This window comes from Ursus maritimus, unplaced genomic scaffold (assembly GCF_017311325.1).
Source record: "Ursus maritimus isolate PB19 unplaced genomic scaffold, ASM1731132v1 scaffold_35, whole genome shotgun sequence".
Lineage (NCBI taxonomy): Eukaryota > Metazoa > Chordata > Mammalia > Carnivora > Ursidae > Ursus > Ursus maritimus.
The window spans coordinates 5,668,351-5,678,843 of record NW_024426119.1 but is presented as its reverse complement, the minus strand read 5'-3'; the positions used below and the strand labels follow the sequence as shown (position 1 = coordinate 5,678,843).

The 10,493-nt window shown below is 37.8% G+C and overlaps 1 long non-coding RNA gene across 1 annotated transcript in view; it reads left to right on the top strand.

Moving 5' to 3' along the window:
• The first annotated feature begins 215 nt into the window (after positions 1–215).
• The window catches only part of LOC121100193, a 144,174-nt gene continuing 133,896 nt past the window's right edge, over positions 216–10,493 (top strand). Inside the window, exon 1 of the long non-coding RNA XR_005831919.1 lies at positions 216–305. This is a non-coding gene — a long non-coding RNA (uncharacterized LOC121100193). The remainder of the gene's footprint in view (positions 306–10,493) is intronic.

Here is a 10,493-nt window from a genome sequence, read left to right as displayed (position 1 = left end):
TTTTCTTATCTTATTAATTAGGTCTTCCCAGTGATAATTTAAATAGTGTTGTGACTTAGAATGCTTTGCCTTCACCCTGATAATATGTAAGATTTATAAAATTGGTATTTATCTGGTCTGATGATACTGGTGCTGCAAATGCAGTCTCTCTGATGTCAACCCGTCAAGAAAGCACATAAATACCTCTGATCAATGAATTTGTGTTTTGTGTCACAGGATGCTGAGAGTCCACCAGACCAAAACAGTATTATTAAAGACATCCAAGGAGAAGCATCTCCAAATGGAAAGCAGGATTCCTCGGACAGGTACACGGTTCTCTTTCTCTTGCCCCACTCCTGCACCTCATCATGAGGTGTGGGTTATTCAGGTGGCTGAACGGGATTATGAATGGCAGTAGTAGGAGGCATTAGCTTCTGTTGACATAAATAGTGACTATCAGGCATCATGACTTCATTACTACCTCTGCTTCCCTGCACAGCCTTGTAAACAGCCAGGAAGCCATGGTAACCAAGCAGAGGGAGTGTTGGTACTAATAATCTTAGTAATTAATCTAGTTTAGGATGTCCTTTTTCTCCCTGCAGGTGAAATCATTCCTATCTAGTAGGAGGTGGGGCGATGTGTTAGGAGCAAGGGTAGCGTCCAGTTGACCCACTCAGGGAAGTACAAGTCTGGGAGAGCTGGCTTCTAATGGGAGTGCCATATCCAAGCAAAATCAGGCTTGAGACAGAGTACCCTGAAGATTAGGCAGTAATTCAGGGGGCACGGAACCCAGAAGCGTCCATGTACAGAGCCAAGAGGATAGAATCTGACAGCAGGGAAAGGTGCAAAGTTCCCACAGAAGTTACCTTCACCCCTTCACTCTTCATAATCCCCATTCCCACTTTGATGAGATGAAAGTCATTATGATTCTTGGACAGGATTATGAAATGACAAAGGGAGGTTGCTCTCATTCTCGTTTTTAATTTTTACCAAATATTGCTTAAAACATGCTCTCTTGAACAAGATGTAAAACATGCATAATCTGTCCTCATGGACTGGGGACAGAAACGGGGCCCAGGAGTGAGTGTGGCCTGAATGAATGTGCAGCTGCCTTGTACTGTCCACAGCAGAGCCAAGTGGAGAAAACACCATGATATTGTGATGAAAACCCCAAGAGACTTATGGCACACTATATATTTTTTCCAAAACTAAAGCATTAGCCTGAGTACCTATTTAAGCATTTGATTTCTGGTCTTCCCACCCAGCAGTCTGGCTGTATAACAAAGAAATTCTGCATCGCAAGCTGATGCCCCTGTCCTGCCAACCTCTGACTTGTTTACTTAGTAACAAGAATGAATTTGTTCTGATGCAGCCACAGCAACCACCTTAGGCAAACATCATACAATCACTCAGTCCCTTCTCGCCTCAGTGGTCCATCTTTCCTCTTCTGATACACCTTCAGGCATTTTGTGCTGTCCTTAGCCCACATGGGTCTTCCTGCCACCATGTTACACTCAAGGCAACATCTTTTAATTTGGAATTCCATAGTTTCCTTCTCCAGTCACACTTTATTTGTCCAATTTCCACTGCCTTTCAGGTCTTCTTCAAAGGCAAGTAATAGAGAAGGCTGAAGCTTCATGTAGGAATTAAAGCCTACAACTTTGGACTCATTAGCACAACTTTCTGACCTGCTAAGCAAAAAGGCCATTTTTAAGGCCAATGCAAACCCCTTGTCTACATGCTCCAGCCACCATTGAAGGAGGAGAAAATTGTGCTAGTGTATTTAAAGGCTGAAAGTAAAGGAAGGAAACCTTAAGCCAAGTTGATTGAAAATAAACATTTTTCTCTAAGACCACACCAGTGTAAAAATCTCCTTTCAAGAAACAAACTTTCCTTTTAGTTTTCAATGTGCCAAAAAGTCAGCAATGGTAGCCCCTACTCCACACCTCCTCTAAAAGAAATTAGTGGATGCTTTTTCTCAAATTGTAAACTCAGCATCATTTAGCATCTTGTCTATACTTCCGGCATTCTAGGGTTCAAAAGTATTTAAGTTTCCAGCTCAAAAATAAATAGGTTTGGTTTTGAAAATGTATTTGGCAGCTTTGTTTGCCTACCTTTGCCTACCTGTTTTAGAAATCTTAGTTTTAGAAATCCTAGTCTTTAGAAATCTTAATTTGATTGTTCAAATCCTTTATGGTGTTTTCCTAGAAACACATCTCAATGCCCAAATAGCATTTTTAAATGATTGGAGTGGTGATTTTAGCCATTGGATCCAGAAACACACAAATGTCAAAACACTATATACAACTGAGTGAGCCCAGGAAATGTACGGAAGGAAAACATCTGAGTGAAAAAGCGTATGTCACCTAAGGCTAATGTAATTCTTGACTTTTTCCAAAGTACGTGGGAGGATAAAATGGACAGATTGAAAGTAGGCTGGCAACAGAATGCTTTTCACAGGGGAGGTGTCCTCTTTCTCTTTATTCAGTGTGCCATGCTTCCTATCATTTATTTTTCTCATCAGGTTAAGTTGGGTACTACTGACTTTGATTATTGAATGAGGGAAAGAACCTGAAGTAGCCTTCTCTGCAGATGTGATTTCCTGATTTTGTAAGCGGTTCTAGAATAAGTACTGCGGGAGATCATACCCTGATACAGACCCGCTCAGCTGGCATGCTGAGGGCTCGCCAGCGGTCAGGGGCAGAGTTCATCTCAGGTGGTTCGGTCAGCACCTGGGAGGCAGGGTTCAAGCTGTTTCCTTAGGGAGTTTTGTCACCTAACACCCCTGGAAATCTCTGGGTTTTCTCCTTTCCTGACATATTAGCAAATTTTTCCATATATCCTGTTTGTCCCAGTTCTTTTACCTTGCACCTGATCAAAAAGGTAAAAAATAAGTTCACTTTGAAAGTTCTTTCAGATAGATTACAGGTGCTGCTTCTTATTTGGGAAAATTATAGTTTCTGTAATTCTGTTTAATAATAACCCATTCCTGATTATAAAAATAACATCATCAAGTTGTTGAACATAGGCAAGAAAAAAACTTCCCACCACCTACAGATGACAGCAGGCCCCTCGGTGTGTGTGTGTGTGTGTGTGTGTGTGTGTGTGTGTGTGTGTGTGTGTTTGAAGGCATATAGAAAATAGGATTTGAATCCTATGTATTATACCAGTGTATTTGCATTTACCCACGTCACTAAAAACAGTCAATATAAATGATGTTGAGTGGCCATATAATATTCCATCATTCCTCCTACTAGATTGAAGTATACGAAATCGTTGACATTTAATCTTTTTAACTTAGACAGAAGTGGCAGTGTGACATGGTTCAACCTAGTAAAGTTTACTTTAAATTTGATCCCCAGTTATTGGACATCGTGTCTAGCTTTTTCTAACTGCTAAATAACCCCTATGAACATTTCTGAATATACATATTTTTTCACATTTTAACCATTTCCTTAGAATAATTTCCAGGAAAAGAAAGAATTAATTTAGAAGGTATGAGAACCATGGGGGCTCTTAACCCCTATTTTGAAATTCCTTGCAAAGAGGTTATAGCAAGTTCTTCTTGATCATATAAAAGAGTGCCAATTTTACCCTGTCCTTACAAAAGTTGAGAATTATAATACTTTTATTTTTGCTAATCATATAGGTGAATATTATATACCATATTATTTAACCCAATGTGTTTATAATTAGCATAGTTCATGTTTGCTCCAATTTTAGTTCAAGAGGGAAAAAAAGGCAATTTTTGAATGTATGAAATTAGCTGAGAGGCAAAACCTAAAACCTAAAGTGGAATTGAGTTTAATGTTGTGATATTGAATCACTCTGTTATCCTAGATCTATAGCAGGGTGTCTTTAGCAAAGTGTAGGAAACTATCGAGGTGGGTGACTATTTAATTGATAATATTTTTGACTTAATATCAGAAGGATGTCAAATTTCCCATTGTGAGTAATTCATTTGTACACAGAATATATGCGTGGATTTGCTATATTTCTTCAACAAAGGAGATTTTTGTTTGTGTTTATTTTCTTTTGTTACAAAGCCTCACTTAAAATACATGTTCTTTTCCTCTCCTTCAAAGTCAGTATAACAGTCAGATAAATTTAAGCATAACTCAGTTGTGGAATGAGCTGGTTCATTGAGAAAATAAATAAAATTGATAAACTCTTTAGTCAGATTGATGAAAAAAAATTATAGAAGACACAAATTACTAATATCTGCTATTAAAAGAGGAGGAATCTCCATGGATCTTACAGATATTAAAAGGATAATAAGAATATTATGAAGTACTTATGCTGATACATTTGATAATTTAGATGAAATGGACAAATCCTTAGAAAGCACAAACTATAAAACTTAAGAAAAAATGGATAACCTAAAGAGCCTTGCATCTATTAAAGAAATTGTAGGAACAAATCTTTCCACATTAAATATTGTACTGTATATTATACATCAATTATAATAGAATAAACAAAATCTAAAATAGAACTCCAGGCCCACATGACTCTACTAGTTAGTTGTACCAAACATTTAAGAAAAAAAAATGTCTATATAGACTCTTCCAGAGAATAGAAGAGAAGGGAATAATTCTCAACTCATTTTTGAAAGCAATATTACCTGATACCAAAACCATAGACATTAAAAGAAAATAAACTATAAACCAATATTCCTCATGAACATAGACACAAAAAGCCTTAATGTACCAGCAAATTGAAACTGTCAATACATAAAATAGATAATACATCATGAATAAGTAGAGTTTATTCAGGGATGCAAGATCACTTCAACTTTCAAAAATTAATCTTGTATTTCTTCGTATCAACATCCTGAAAAAGAAAATATGATGATCTCCTTAGAAATATAAAAAGCAAAGTTCAATACCCATTCATGACTTTAAAAAAATAAATAAAACTCTCAATAAACTCAAAGCAAACGTTCTCAACCTGATCAAGGACATCTACAAAAAATATGCATCTGACATTATATGTGATCATGCAACACTAATTTCTTTCACTCCCTAAGATCAGGAACAAGACAAGAATATCCATTCTTATAATATGTATTCAATATTGTTTATATGTGCTAACCACTGCAATAAAACAAGTTAAAAATAAATAAAAAACATACAAATTGTGAAAGAAACAGGTAAATTGTTTATTCATAGATGGCATGATCGTACACCTAGAAAATAAATTTTTAAAAAATCTACAACAGGCATTTGAGCTTGAATTCAGCAAGGGAAAAGAACATATCATCGGTATATTAAATCATTGTTTTTCTGTATTCTGGCAAAAATTAATGTGACTTAGTCTAACTTACTTTTTTTTTTTCATCACTCTGGTTAAAGGTGAATTGCAGTAGGTGTTGGGCGATTCAAAAGAGCATTTAGGGAACTTCAGTGTTTCAGCAGGTGGTAAAGATCAGTTGGTCTAAAGTGACGGTGGAAGTTGAGAGTAGATTGACTCCAGAAATGTAAAATCAGTAGGACTTGGAGATGAATTAGTCCCAAAAGATAAGAGAGGTGTTAAAGATCACTACTTTTCCTGGCTTGTGCAAATAGATGGGAGATGGTGCGATTCATTGAAAAAATGAACTCTAGAAAAGAACCAGGTTTGAAACAAAGATCTCGTGTTTAGATATAATTAGCACAAGGTGCCTTTGAGACTCAGAGAAGGGGTCAAATAGATAATGACGCTCTGAGGACTTGGTTTAGAGTAAACTATAGTGAGTCATAACTAGTCACTTAGGAGGAGAGGATAGGATAGAAAGGGAACAAAACCTAGGATTGAGCTTACAAAAACCCCACATTTAAAGGCTGGGTAGAGAAAGATAAAACTAGGAAAGAAGGAAAGGAATGGTTAGCAAGATAGGAAAAAATGATGTTATTTTGGCTAAGGGAAGAGAGAATCATCAAAAAGTACCTTTTCCAAAAAACGTGCTCCAAAAATCACTGATGAATTGAAATATAATCCCCCAAATAATAAATAGGAGGAATTGTAATGGGAAGTAAAGTCAGTTAAGCAAATAAGGAGTAGTCAGTGGAAGTCACTTTAAATATCAGAGATGATATCATGCAAATTGTGCCTTTTTCAAAAGAAAATGACAATTTTAAACTTTGTTTTAATACCTTTAGTTCTGGCCCCAAATTCTACCTTGTGTGAGAATAATGTTATGAGTGCTACTTTATTTTTTTCCAACCATCAATTTACAATTTTTTAAAATAATTTTTAAATCTCTTCAGGTGTTTCTTTTGTATTTTGTTTTGTGTCTATAGTTATGGCAGTAGAAATATTTAGGCAAAGGAATGATTCTGAAGGGAGACAAAGGATCTTGTTTTGATTGTTAGATAAATATGGAAAGTACATCAAACAGGATGTCAGCAGTGATAATCTCTAGGTGTTTCGATTTCCAGTACAGTTCTCATAACTCTTTGTAGTAACTATGTAGTTTAAGACGAGTTTATATTACTTTTATAATTTAAAATAGAAGTTGTACAATATTAGTGTAATTGAAAACAAGGAGTCACTATTTTCCACATATATTTTCTTTCTTATTGATCAGTTCTTTATTCTTTTTGAGCTGTCTCCTGTAATATTTTTCCTTCCTGGATTGTTGGCATTGTTCAAACTTATTTGAAGGCATTCTCTCTCTATTATATTTATTGCCCCTTTCCTTATACATGTTGTTTGTATATTCTCCCAGCTTATCATTTTGTTTTAATTTTATTTGCCATATAAAAATTTTCATTTGTATGTATGTGGTAAAATCTGTCAGTCCTTCTCTATCTACTTTATTGGTTCATATCACATATTATTTTAATAGTGAAAAAATGATCAGTAATGCATAGCGTTAGACAGTTGGCTGCATAAATTGTGATCCCTCTACCTGAACGAAAGCCAGACAGCAAACAAGAATCATTTAAAACATTAAAAAAGTTTATACTTACTTGCTGAGTAATACAGAAATGCAAACGTGATTCCGTGTTTTCACTATATGTACCTAGAGATAAACACATAGGAAACAAAGAATGAGAATGCATCAGTAACACTTCTCTCTGTGCAGTCTAATCATACATGACAAGTTTGCTTCTTGGTGCTTTTCTGTATTTTTCAGTTTTGTTACCTGACATGTATACACAAGTAGCTCTTAAAATAAGAAAAAAAAAACTTTAAAAGTTAGTTTAAAAATAAAAGCAAAACCTATAAAAATGATTATAATGAAATGGTACGCAAGGTTAAGTCACTGAATGGGTAAGTGGGGGAAGTTTTGGATCCGGAAGCCTAAAGTGTAGTAGCACCCTCGACAAATAAAGGAAAGGTGGGAGGTGGCCAAGATGAGGAAAAATTGAAGTGTTCTATCTTAGAAATGCTGACCTTCCATTGACAGTGCCCTGCCCACGTGTAAGTCATTTGGAAATGTGGGGCTGGAATTCAAGATGAGAAATACAGATGTAGAAATGTAACGTGAAACAAGGAAAATGGGGAAGTTTTGAGATTAGGTGATCCCACGAGGAGAGAGATCACAAGAAGGAATCTGAGGCCTCATCTTTACGAAACAGTCACATTGACAGAAAGAGTGCCCACCAAAGGAGACAGGGCAGAAGAAGGAGAACCTGGGTGACACAGACCTCAGTTACCCATTTTATGAATAATGGAGAGGGAGAAGTTTTCCCCAAGCACATGAACATGCTGCCATGGGCAAGAATGGGATTTTATTTCTGCTTTCATATTTCTGAGTGGGAATAAATCTACCAGAGTGTCCCTATCACCTTTCAAACTACAGGTCCCCGCCCAGTCTTATTTTACTCCCCACCCCCCAACAATTCCTACAACCACTATGCGTGTATCATCCAAATCCAGAATAACAGATCATTTGAGGACAGGGATCAGGAGAGTTAAATAATTAGGTGATGCTGGGGCAGTGACGTTCTGTGTTTAGAGAGGAAAGGAGCAACATTTGCTCTTGTCTCCTGGCACCCCCAGAGAAGGAACAAGATTTCTCAGCTACCTTGGCCTGACTCTGTAAAGGGAAGGACTGAGAAGGGGAAAAGAATGTAAGTAATGACAGGAAGATTGAGTGGCTCATCACTCAGAAGGGTATAGAAGAAAGAAGATCTGTTCTTTGAAAACCCCTGTCACAGTAGGCATCTAAAAGCCCTTTCACAGGTCTTTAGTGGGAGAGAACAGAATCACTCCCCCGTTGCCTGGAGAACCCACAGACAGGAACCCCAGGCGTTGTTGGGCAGCTCTGAATGAGCCTGCCAAGGCCGAGCCCCACCCTACTCCAAGGGCGAGACCTCAGTGCCCAGCAACTCCTGTAAGACTGAGGCCAGCCAAGGAGCTTTCCTCCTGGCAGCACAGAGGTCTGGATGTTCTGTTTTTGTTTCTGTTTTTGTTGTTTCTTGACCTATTAAAGATGAAGGGAGCAAACAAGTGTTTGCTTTTTTTCTTTTTTAGGGAGTTAGGAAATGATCCAACTCTATTTTTTTGTAAGATTTTATTTATTTATTTATTTTAAGAGAGAGAGAGAGCAGGGGGTAGGAGCAGAGGGAGAGGGACAAGCAGACTCCACGCTGAGCACAGAGCCTGACATGAGGTTCGATCCCAGGACCTGAGCCGAAACCAAGAGTCAGATGCTCCACGGACTAAGCCAGCCAGGTGCCCCAGATCTGGCTCTGTAAAGGAGAGAGTCAAAGACCTCGATGTGCGACAGGAATCCATCAAATCCTAGAGGAGAACATAGGCTGCAATTTCTTTGACATCGGCCACAGCAACTTTTTTCATGACACATCTCCAAAGGCGAGAGAAACAAAAGAAAAAATGTACTTGTGGGACTTCATCAAGATAAAAAACTTCTGCACAGCCAAGGAAGCAGTCAGAAAAACTAAGAGGCAGCTCATGGAGTGGGAGAAGATATTTGCAAATGACACTACAGATAAAAGATTAGTATCCAAGATCTACAAAGAACTTCTCAAGCTCAATACACGGGAAACAAAAAATCAAATCAAAAAATGGACAGAAGATATGAACAGAAACTTTTCCAATGAAGACATACAGATGGCTAACAGACACGTGAAAAAATGTTCAAAATCATTAGCCATCAGGGAAATTCAAATTAAAACCACACTAAGATACCACCTTATGCCAATTAGAACGGCAAAAATTGACAAGGCAGGAAACAACAAATGTTGGAGAGGATGTGGAGAAAGGGGATCCCTCCTACACTGTTGGTGGGAATGCAAGTTGGTACAGCCACTCTGGTAAACAGTGTGGAGGTTCCTCAAAAAGTTAAAAATAGAGCTACCCTATGATCCAGCCATTACACTACTGGGTATTTACCCCAAAGATACAGACGTAGTGAAAAGAAGGGCCATATGCACCCCAATGTTCATAGCAGCAATGTCCACAATAGCTAAATCGTGGAAGGAGTCAAGATGCCTTTCAACAGATGACTGGATTAAGAAGTTGTGGTCCATGTATACAATGGAATATTACTCAGCCATCAAAAAGAATGATTTCTCAACATTTGCTGCAACATGGATGGGACTGGAGGAGATAATGCTAAGCGAAATAAGTCAAGCAGAGAGACAATTATCATATAGTTTCTCTCATCTATGGAACATAAGAAGTAGGAAGATTGGTAGGAGAAGAAAGGGGGGTAAACAGAAGGGGGAATGAAGCATGAGAGACTATGGACTCTGGGAAACAAACTGAGGGCTTCCGAGGGGAGGGGAGTGGGGGAATGGGATAGGCTGGTGATGGGTAGTAAGGAGGGCACATATTGCATGGTGCACTGGGTGTTATGAATGAAGTAATGAAGTAATGAATCATGGAACTTTACATCAAAAACTAGGAATGTACTGTATGGTGACTAACATAACATAATAAAAAATTATTATAAAAAAAAGCCAGCTAAGGAGCTGCAAAAGAAGAATGTAGAGAATAAATTTCAACATTTATCACATGAGATATAAGAAAGAAATTTATTTTACAATTAAATATATACCTGGCTAAAGATGACATGGTAACAAACCACCGTCTGGTTGGATATATTGTCACAGGTTTTCCTGGACACAGAGCTAAGAGTCAGCGGACAGCCCCTCTGGTAAGCACTCAGGGTAACTCGAAGGCAAAGCGAAAACCCTCAGCACAAGGAATTAGAGCAGCAGCCTCCGAAGGAAAGGAGGGCTCATGCATTTTTTTCCCATAAATCCAAAATGAAAAACAAATATTAAAAATGGACAGAAATTTGATTTTTTTGCAACTACAGTTGCTCTTGGAAATCAGTAACAAGGACAGTTTGTTCATTGCAGCAGGCCGAATAAATTTAAGGCACCAAATGTGTAATTGGAAGTTGGTTATCATTTGGAAAGATCTTTCTTTTTAAAAGCACAGGCATCCACCCGCAGTACGTTGGTGTCAAACAAACAGCCAAGCCAAATAGTGGTTGCTTACTGTTTGGCATGCAGGGGGCCATCAAACCATTTTTCAGAGAAATCCAGACCCCTGAG